The following is a 10,174-nucleotide window of genomic DNA, read 5'->3' as shown; positions in this document are numbered from 1 at the left end:
AAAGAAACATCAATTTATTGTTCTACTTATTCATGCATTAATTGGTTGATTCTTGGATGTGCCCTAACCGGGGACCGAACCCACAGCCTTGGCATATCAGGATGACACTCTAATCAACTGAGCTACCCTGCCAGGCCAGAATTTGTTGAATAGATAATATATACCCATGACTCAAGAGATATAATATAAAGTAATTCCTTCTTACCCTCATTTCCCAGTTACCTAGTTCCTTTCCCCAGCGGCAACTACTGCAATTAGTTTATTCTGTGTTTTTCTGTAGATGTCATGCATTTACAAATATATATGCATAGAGTTTGACTTTTCCCCTCCATACACAAATGGTAGTGTACTATACGCACACCTTGCTTTTTTCTACTTAACTTGGAACTCATTCCACATCAGCACAGAGAAAGCAGCCTCATTCCTTGTAACAAATGTACCATGTTTCTTCAAATGAATGGTTTATTTAACCAGTTTCCTACTGATGGGTATTTAAGTTATTTCTATTCTTTTTCTCTTATAAGCAATTCTGCAACTCAATATTTTGTATATATGTCATTTTGCATGCGTGGAAGTACATTTATAAGATAAATATGTGAATGTGGAATTGCTCAGCCAAAGAATACATGCACCTTTTTGTGTGTTTTTTTTATAGAGAGGGAGGGAGGCGCTGGGTGCGGGGGGGGGGGGGGGGGGAGGGAGGGGGGAGGGGAGACATCTATGTGAGAGAGAAACATCTATCACTTGCCTCCTGCACCCTCCCTGACCAGGGATTGAACCCACAACCTGGGCATGTGCCCTTACTGGGAATTGAACCTGCCATCTTTCGGTGTACAGGACAACACTCCAACCAACTGAGCCATATTGGCCTAAGCTAAATATGCGTTTATCAAAGAGTATTAAAAGGAGTAAAGCAAAAACGTCTCCCTTCTTTGCTTCCCATTTACTGGGCTCCCCTGCTGCCCTCCAACAGGTGACCCTGCTATTAGTTTCTTAGGTGTCCTCTACAGGGTTTTCCCCACATATAAGCAGTAGGAATTTAAATTTTTACTCTTTTTTGTTATTGTTTACACAGATGATTGTATACTATACACACTATTTTTTAAAATACCTTTAAAGAAATGTTTTTATTGATTTCACAGAGAAAGGGAGAGGGAAAGAGAGAGATAGAAACATCAGTGATGGTCCAGCCGGCATGGCTCAGTGGTTGAGTGTCGACCTATGAACCAGGAGGTCACGATTCAATTCTCAGTCAGGGCACATGCCTGGGTTGTGGGCTCAATCTCTGGTGGGGGGTATGCAGGAGTCAGCTGATTAATGATTCTCTCTCACCACTGATGTTTCTATCTTTTTCTCTCTCCCTTTCCTCTCTCTGAAATCAATAAAAATATGTTGCTTTTTTAAAAAAAGGAAACATCAGTGATGAAAGAGAATCATTGATCAGCTGCTTCATGCAAACCCCCTATCAGATCAAACCCACAGCCTGAGCATGTGCCCTGACGGAATCAAACTGGCATCCTTCTGGTTTGTGGGTTGATGTTCAACCACTGAGCCATATCAGCTGGACTATACACACTATTTTTAATATATCTTGGAGATCTTTCCTTCAGTACACAGAGTCTCCACCCTTTTCTGTGGTTGCAGCATATTCTCATATGTGAATGGGTGATAACTAGCATTTGCAATTTTGCTAAATATTGCCAGTATTAGGGCTCTCCAGAGAACAGCCAACAGAGGTGTGTGTGTAGAGAGAGATTTATCTTTTAATTTGATTGATTTTAGAGAGAATGGGGGAAGAGAGAAACATCAATCTGTTGAGCCATCCATCTGCTGTTCCACTTATTTATGCATTCATTGGTTGAGTCTTTTTGTTTGTTTTGTTAATCCTCACCCGATGATATTTTTCCATTGATTTTTAGAGAGAGTGGAAGGAAGGGGGAAAGACACAGAGTGAGACACATCAATGTGAGAGAGACACATCGATTGGTTGCCTCCTGCACACACCCTTACCAGGGTTGGGGATGGAGCCTGCAACCGAGGTATGTGCCCTTGACCGGCATCAAACCCAGTACCCTTCAGTTTGCAGGCTGATGCTCTACGCTCTATCCACTGAGCCAAACTACCTATGGTTCATTGGTTGATTCTTATATGTGCCCTCACCTGGGATGGAACCCACAACCTTGGTGCATCGGGATGACACTCCAACCAACTGAGCTGCCCGGCCAGTGCAAGGTTTATTTATTTTAAAGTATTGGTTCACATGCTTTTGGAGGCTTCAGAAGTCCAAAATCTGCAGGGAAAGCCGGTCAGCTAAAGACCCAGGGGGGAGTTACAAATCCAGTCCAAAGCAGTCTGCTGGCAGAATTCCTTCTTGCTGGGGAAGACAGGGGAGTTAGTATTTGTTTTAGTAAGACCTTCAACTGATTAGAGGAGGCCCACCCACACTATGGAGGGGAATTTGCTTTACTCTGATTGAAAAGTCTACCAATTTAAATGTTAATCTCATCCACAAAGTGCCAGGACTGACCTGCAGACCCTGAGCTATGGATGAATGCATTACTCTGATACATTTTCTGTGAAAGAGAGGGCTAAGGGACTGCTTGGCTATAGCAATCTAAACAGCCCCGTTTGCCTGCCTCCTTAGACTTTTATTGTAACAACAGCTTGAACTACAATTAACTATTATATACTATCAGCAGGGTAAGCATCCTTGAGAAAACAAATGTATCTATAGTGTCTTTAAAACAAGGACATTTTGGAGTCTAAATATAAAGATTCTAGTAAAACACCAGAGGGCTTAGACTTGTTTGGAAAAGTCAAGGCAAGGTCTGCCGCCTTTGGCAAGGTTCACCTAGAGCAGTGGTTCTCAACCTTCCCAATTCCGTGACCCTTTAATACAGTTCCTCATGTTATGGTGACCCCAATTTCATTGTTACAAATTGAACATAATTAAAGCATAGTGATTAATCACAAAAAGAATATGTAATTATATATGTGTTTTCTGATGGTCTTAGGCAACCCCTGTGAAAAAGTCGTTTGACCCCCCAAAGGGGTCGCAACTCACAGGTTGAGAACCGCTTACCTAGAGGCCCCCAACCTTTTGGAGATTCCTCCTTACAGTCTTTCTAACCAAGTCCCGTGCTTCCCCACAACAAAGCACTTTCACAGAAACATCCAGAATAATATTTGACCAACATCTGGGTATCGTAGCCCGCCCAAGTTAATACACAAAATTAACCATCACAGTGCCAAACTGACCTCTACAGAGATTATTCCAATTTATGTAAGATTCCTGTCCACAAGTACCAAAGAAGAGCAAATTGGTGCCTTTGAACAGAGTATCCAAGAATGCACATGAGGTTTCTGAGGGTCTCATGTGCCTGAGATCATTAGACTCTAATGTAAAAAGAATTCACAGAATGTCAGGACAGGAAGGCACCTAAAATGCAATCTAGTTAAGTTCACTCATATTATGGACTAGAGGACCGATGCATGAAATTCGTGCAAGAGTCGGCCCTCCTTCCCCCGGCTGCCAGCACCGGCTTCCCTCTGCTACCCAGGACCTGGGCTCCCCTCTGGCCGCTGGCAGGCACCTGGGACCCAGGCTTCCCTTGCAGCCCCGGCTTCGTTCGGAAGGTCGTCTGGAAGGACGGCCGGTCTAATTAGCATATCATGCTTATATTATTATAGATTGGGAACTGTAATATGGTCGTTGGCCAATGTCAGTGTGCCCATGAACTGTGGGGTCCTGCTTGGTTCAGAAATGGGATCCTGGGTGACCTGACGGGATTCAGCCTAACAAACCATCCAGGGTTCCCATCAGGGTTCTTTTTTATTATTATTTTTTTTGCTATATGAAATACAATTTCCATTTATTTTCCCCCCAGAGAACTTTTCTTCACTCTTTAAAAACTCAGCTCCAGCCGAACCGGTTTGGCTCAGTGGATAGAGCGTCGGCCTGCGGACTCAAGGGTCCCAGGTTCGATTCCGGTCAAGGGCATGTATGTTGGTTGTGGGCACATCCCCAGTAGGGGGTGTGCAGGAGGCAGCTGATCGATCTCTCTCATCGATGTTTCTGACTTTCTATCCCTCTCCCTTCTTCTCTGTAAAAAATCAATAAAATATATATTAAAAATAAATAAATAAATAAAAAATAAAAATAAAAACTCAGCTCCTTACATGGGCTTTGGTGGAGGTCACGGGGCAGCACCCACAGGTCTGAATCAGGGTGAGGGGACTCAGTCCTTCCGGGCTTCCTGGGAACGATTCCTGACCGCCTTGCTGTGAATGGCACAGCTCACACAGTAATGCAGCTTCACCTACAGCTTGGGAAGCACACAGGCGTCGGAGACACTCGCCTCGGAGATGTCCCAAACGGCTGCAGCCTTCACTATGTTTCGGATGACAGACTTCTTAATGGCCTTGTCCTTGGGCACGCACCGGGCGCAGTTGGTGCACGAATAGGCTGCACGTGCCTCGGCCTTTCTCGGCACGACCGTTATTCCTTCTTTTCTTGGTCACCTTGGAAACGAACCCATCAGGGCTCTTCGTGAGAGTTCACCTAGTCGGCCCCCGGACAGATTCTGACCGAGGAGCTCCTGTGCTGCTCAGTTCAGGCCCTCCCGCCCCATCTGCCTTCCCCTGCTCTTCAGTCTTCAACCTCACAGCTTCTCCAGTCTGGCTTATTTCCTGCATTAGCATTCTTATGGGACAATTTCATGTCAGCTGTCACTCAAATGCTCGTGACTGCATTATGTACAGGGTAAAACCCAAACTCAGCACACCAAGTCCCACAACACATCTTTGACCACTGCTATTTCCACTGCCTCCTAACAGGTGTCCTGTGCTAGAGTATTCAGTCTACCGGATGCTGACAGCACCACGCCATGAAGCCATATGCCTCTTCTTCCCTTGGGCCTACAATGCTTCCCCACACTTCGAGTGTCCAGGGCACTTCTGAGGCCCACCTGATAGTTCTGTGCCATAATAAACTTCTCAGGTCTCCTCCAGACCTCTGCTGCAGGGGCCAGACGTGGAGGATCTAGAGTCAGACGACTGGGGTTCTAATTCTGGGCCCTGTGCTACCAACCGTGTGACCTCAGGCAAACTCCTAACCTCTCAGAACCTCAGTTTCCCCATTTGTAAACCAGGTATAGTTCTTGTCTCACAGGGTTCTTGAGCAGCTCACTTAGCACAATGCCTGTTCAACCAAAGCTGAACTCATCATTATCAAATTTTTGTAATTTTTTTTCTCCAAGATTCTTTTTTCTACCAGCCTGTGGGCTCCTTGATAAGAGACGTGTTTTTCAGCTCAGGAACCCCAACTTTTGGCATCAGTCAGCTCCACTCCTCCCCACCCCCACCTGGTAATAGATCCTATTGTTAGTTGAAATGAAATGAGACTGTGGGTAGACCGGCCATGGCAGGACTATTAACAAACAAACCTGCCTGGCTTTAGAAGAATAAGTCTGGGGAAATTGGTTTGGTTTTTGTTTGTTTGTTTGTTTTTAATTTTTTTTTTTTATTGATTTCAGAGAGGAAGGGAGAGGAAGAGAGAGAGAGAAACATCAATGATGAGAAAGAATCATTGATTGGCTGCCTCCTGCACGCCCCTTACTGGGGATTGAGCCTGCACCCAGGCATGTGCCCTTGACTGGAATTAAACCTAAGACCCTTCTGTCTGCAGGCACACCCTCTATACACTGAGCCAAACCAGCTAGGGCTGGGGAAGTTGGTTTGATGGTTGCTCTGTTTTAACATAGATCATAGATGAGTCTTTAGTGTAAGGCAGCCAGACTGGGCACCCATCTTCCAAAGGACACCTTCCAAGAGCAATGGAACACCTGTTACCTGACTCAAACATTCTTGGAGCACCTACTTTGGGCAGGGCTCTATTGGGCCCTGGGGGAGTAGGGTGATAAGCTGAGGGCAGAGATAACCAAGAGTATGATTTCTATCAAGAGGAGATTATATCCTCACTCCCATTTGCTATATAGTTCAGATCCCACTATGAACTCCAGGAACTACTCCAGCCCCTTTGTTGTATCGGAATGTTGTCACAGTTATAACCTATTGAATGAGGAGCATTGATCAGGGCCCAAGAGTGTTAGGCAAGGATTTTGCTGCAATGTTGGGGGATTTGAGGTAGATTCCTTCTTACCATTAGCACTTTGTCTTTGTATCAATTCACTCTTGCTACTATTCTGCTTAGAAATCTGCTGTCTGTTAACCTGGTCTTTAGCTGTAGGTCATTATTTTGTATTTTATTTACTTTTGGAGCATAGTGTTCCTTAAGATGGCAGTGGTCAGGCCAAGAGAAGATATTCCTTCCCTGGAGGAAAAAGGACTATCTGGTTGGGGTTGAGGAAAATGTTCAGTTCTGATACTGTTGTTTCTCTTTACTCTGGTGATTGTTTTTAACTGTACGTTATGACAAGGAAATTCTATTAGTCCAAATGGCCAGCTGGTCCCAAAGGGGACCTAATACATGAGCATTTGCTGGACTGTAGAAATGGACTTTTCAAACACAGATAACCCAACAACAAATACTTTCCTAAGCATATTTGGTCTCTTTTGGATTGTATTTTATTTATTTATTTATTTATTTAGTAAATACCTCACACCAGGTCCATGCAGCACTAGAAAGAGCAGTGACTTGTGGACCATATTCTGTACTCATAATTTTCTTTTTTTAAAAAAAAAATATTTTTATTGACTTCAGAGAGGAAGGAAGAGGGAAAGATAGAAACATCAATGATGAGAGAGAATCACTGATTGGCTGCCTCCTGCACGCCCCCCAGTGGGGATTGAGCCCGCAACCCGGGCATGTGCCCCTGACTGGAATTGAACCTAAGACCCTTCAGTCTGCAGGCCGAGCCTCTATCCATGGAACCAAACCAACTAGGGCTGGATTGTACTTATTTTAACCAATGTCATATTTCACAGAGGTATTTCAGGATTTCCATGAAAAGTGGTACTGATAATGTACCTTGTATTTGGGCAGCGCTATATTTTTATGGGGAGCCATGTTTATTTATTTTTTAATTTTTTTTTTAATTTTTAATATATTTTACTGATTTTTACAGAGAAAAAGGGAGAGGGATAGAGAGTTAGAAACATCGATGAGAGAGAAACATTGATCAGCTGCTTCCTGCACACTCCCTACTGGGGATGTGCCCACAACCAAGGAACATGCCCTTGACCAGAATCGAACCTGGGACCCTTGAGTCTGCAGGCCGACGCTCCATCCACTGAGCCAAACCTGTTAGAGCAAGAGCCATGTTTATTAAGGCATATTTTACATAGAGCAAAATTCACCCTTTTTAAGTATACAGTTCGATGAGTTTTGATAAATGAGTAGTTATATGCTACCACCACAGTCCTATATAATAAAAGGCTAATATGCAAATCAAGCAAACAGCAGAACAACCGGTCACTATGATGGGCACTGACCAGCAGGGGGCACACGCTCAATGCAGGGGCTTCCCCCTGGTGGTCAGTGTGCTCCCACTGGGGGAGCACTGCTCAGCCAGAAGCCGGGCTCACAGCTGGCGAGCACAGCAGTGGTGGCGGTAGCCTCTCCCGCCTCCGCAGCACCACTAAGAATGTCTGACTGCCGGCTTAGGCCCAGGTAGAGTGGGCCCAAGCCATCAGTCGGATATCCCCCAAGAGCTCCCAGACTGTGAAAGGGTGCAGGGCTGAGGGACCCGCCCCCTCCTACCAAGTGCACGAATTTCGTGCACTGGGCTTCTAGTCTATATATATATATATATGGCTAATATGCAAAGGGTCCCTGTGGGAGTTCAACCAGGAGTTCTATCACTCACTATGACGTGCGCTGACCACCAGGGGGCAGCACGGAATGAAGGAAGGCCCCGGCTGGCAGCCGGAAGGCCTCGATTGGCCCTGATCGCCAGCCAGGCCTAGGGACCCTACCCATGCATTAGTTTTGTGCACCAGGCCTCTAGTCAAGATACAAAATATCCATCACCCCAAAAAAGGCCCCTCATAAGACTTTAGAGTTAGCCCCCTCCCCTCCGTAGCAACCACTGACTTGATTTCTGTTCCCACAATTTGCCTTTTCAGAATGTTGTATAAATGGAATAATTCATCATGTAGTCTTATGTTCTTAGCTTCTGCTACAAAGCATATTGTTTTGGGGTTTTTGCTTTAATCCTCACTGAGGACATGTTTATTGATTTTTAGAGAGAGCGTAGGGGGTGGGAAGAGAGAAAGAGAAACAACAATGTGAGAGAGAAACATTGACCGATTCCCCCAATTGGGAATCAAACCACAACCTTTCAGTGTACGGAACAACACTCCAACCAACTGAGCCACACTGGCAGGGCAGCATAATGTTTTTTAGATCCATCTATGTTATTGACATATCAGTAGGTGTTTTTTTTTTTTTTTTCCTTTTTAAGCCTGGCTTGTATTTCATAGTATAGCTACATCCCAGTTTTGTTTTTTTGTTTATTTACTTGTCACCAGTGGACTGGGTTGTTTCTTGCTTTGGTGATTATAAATAAAAAACAACTAGTTTCTGGCATTCGTTTCATCATATACATAATTTTTTTTCAAATATCTTTTTATTGATTTTAGAGAGGGAGAAAGGGAGAGGTGGGGAGGGAGAGAGAAAAAAAGAACCTTCTATGTGAGTAACATTGATTGGCTGACTCCTGCATGCCTCCTACAAGCCCACAAGCCAGGCATGTGCCTTGACCGGGAATCTAACCTGCAACATTTTGGTGCATGATACGATGCTCAACCAACTTAGCCACACTGGCCAGGGCCGTGTACATAATCTTGTTTGAAGGTCAGGACCCCCTGAGAGTTGGTGTCTGAGAAAAACGACACATGGGAGGGGGCGGTTACATTTACGTGAGGTCACATGATAGTAATTGGAACTTTGGTCTTCTAACTCCCAATTGGAAAGGATATTGTTTGTTTTTTTACTAAGATGTAATCCACATTCCATAAAATTCCAATTGGAAAGGTTTTAACAGAATTTACATAAATTCAGAAGTATTACAAAATCAAACCCCCATTGAAACATCCCTGTCTTAAAGCAGGAGGAATCTTAAATATCATCTCTTGATTTAAATGGGCTCTTTTGAACCATGGGTAACCCTATAATGAATCAAATGCACTAGTCCAAAATAAACTAAAATTTATATTACAAACAGTTGAAAACAACATAATATCAGGCAATGGAGGTTTAGCTATATACTTTATGGTATAGGTATATAATGGAATAGCATTTAGCCATTGAAACTAATACTGAAGAAAACAGTATTAGGAAAAGGATCATGATCATAATGTGAGGCTAAAAAATCAGTAAGAACAAGGTGAACCTACTCTTGTAAAAAAATGTTTACATAAAAATAACTAATTGGATAGAGTGGATATAAAGGAAAACGTTATCTGTAGCTATTTCTGGGTCATGGAATTACAGGTTTTTGATATTTTCATTTGCTAATCTGTAGTTTCCAACTTTTTCAACATAAGCAAAAATCAGTGTGTTTTATTTATAGAGATAATACCTGAAAGGTGCACAATAAAACATTCAAACTGAGCTGAAAAAAAGATAAAAAGTTAAAACAACTTTCTTCCCTGCTCCCCAAATTGCTAAGAACATCTATTATTTTTGTAAAAAAATTTTTTTCCCAAACAAAGCAACTGAACTTCCTCCGCACCAACCACCTGAATGAATGCCTTGTTTCTAGGGCTGATCTGGCCCCATACCTGAGAGTCTTCAATGTCCCACTTCTCAAGGTCCTTCTGGAACCAGCTCCTTACCATTTCTTTTCATTGTCTCTCTCATCTTGACAGTCAAGACTAGGTGCAGAAAAGTTTTAGTCGTATCACTACTTTCATAAAATCCAAAAGTAAGGAAAAGAGGCAGAGGAGAAAGAAAGGGAAAGGAAGGGCAGGGGTAGAGAGAACTGAAGGAAAGGAAAAAAGGAAGGGAGAGAGGGAGGGAGGGAGGGAGGGAGGGAGGGAGGGAGGGAAGAGTTTTAATTCTTTCCTTCCCAGAACTTAGCTTCCTGCTAAGGTAGAGTGAGTTGAGCTTTAAATTCAGACTCCAGTTCAAATCTGCCTCTTACCATCTGTGTTCACGAATGTACTCATTCACTGGACGTATTGGCCACTCGCTGTGTACCAGCTCCAGAGC

At 43.6% G+C, this 10,174-nt stretch overlaps 1 pseudogene; it reads right to left on the bottom strand.

The window, feature by feature from the left end:
- Nucleotides 1-4,175: 4,175 nt before the first annotated feature.
- On the bottom strand, nt 4,176-9,801 carry LOC132240180 (small ribosomal subunit protein eS26-like; annotated as a pseudogene).
- Between the last annotated feature and the right edge of the window lie 373 nt (nt 9,802-10,174).

Source organism: Myotis daubentonii, chromosome 8, assembly GCF_963259705.1.
Source record: "Myotis daubentonii chromosome 8, mMyoDau2.1, whole genome shotgun sequence".
Taxonomy (NCBI): Eukaryota; Metazoa; Chordata; class Mammalia; order Chiroptera; family Vespertilionidae; genus Myotis; species Myotis daubentonii.
The sequence above is the reverse complement of the archived record's forward strand: the minus strand, read 5'-3'. Positions and strand labels throughout refer to the sequence as shown.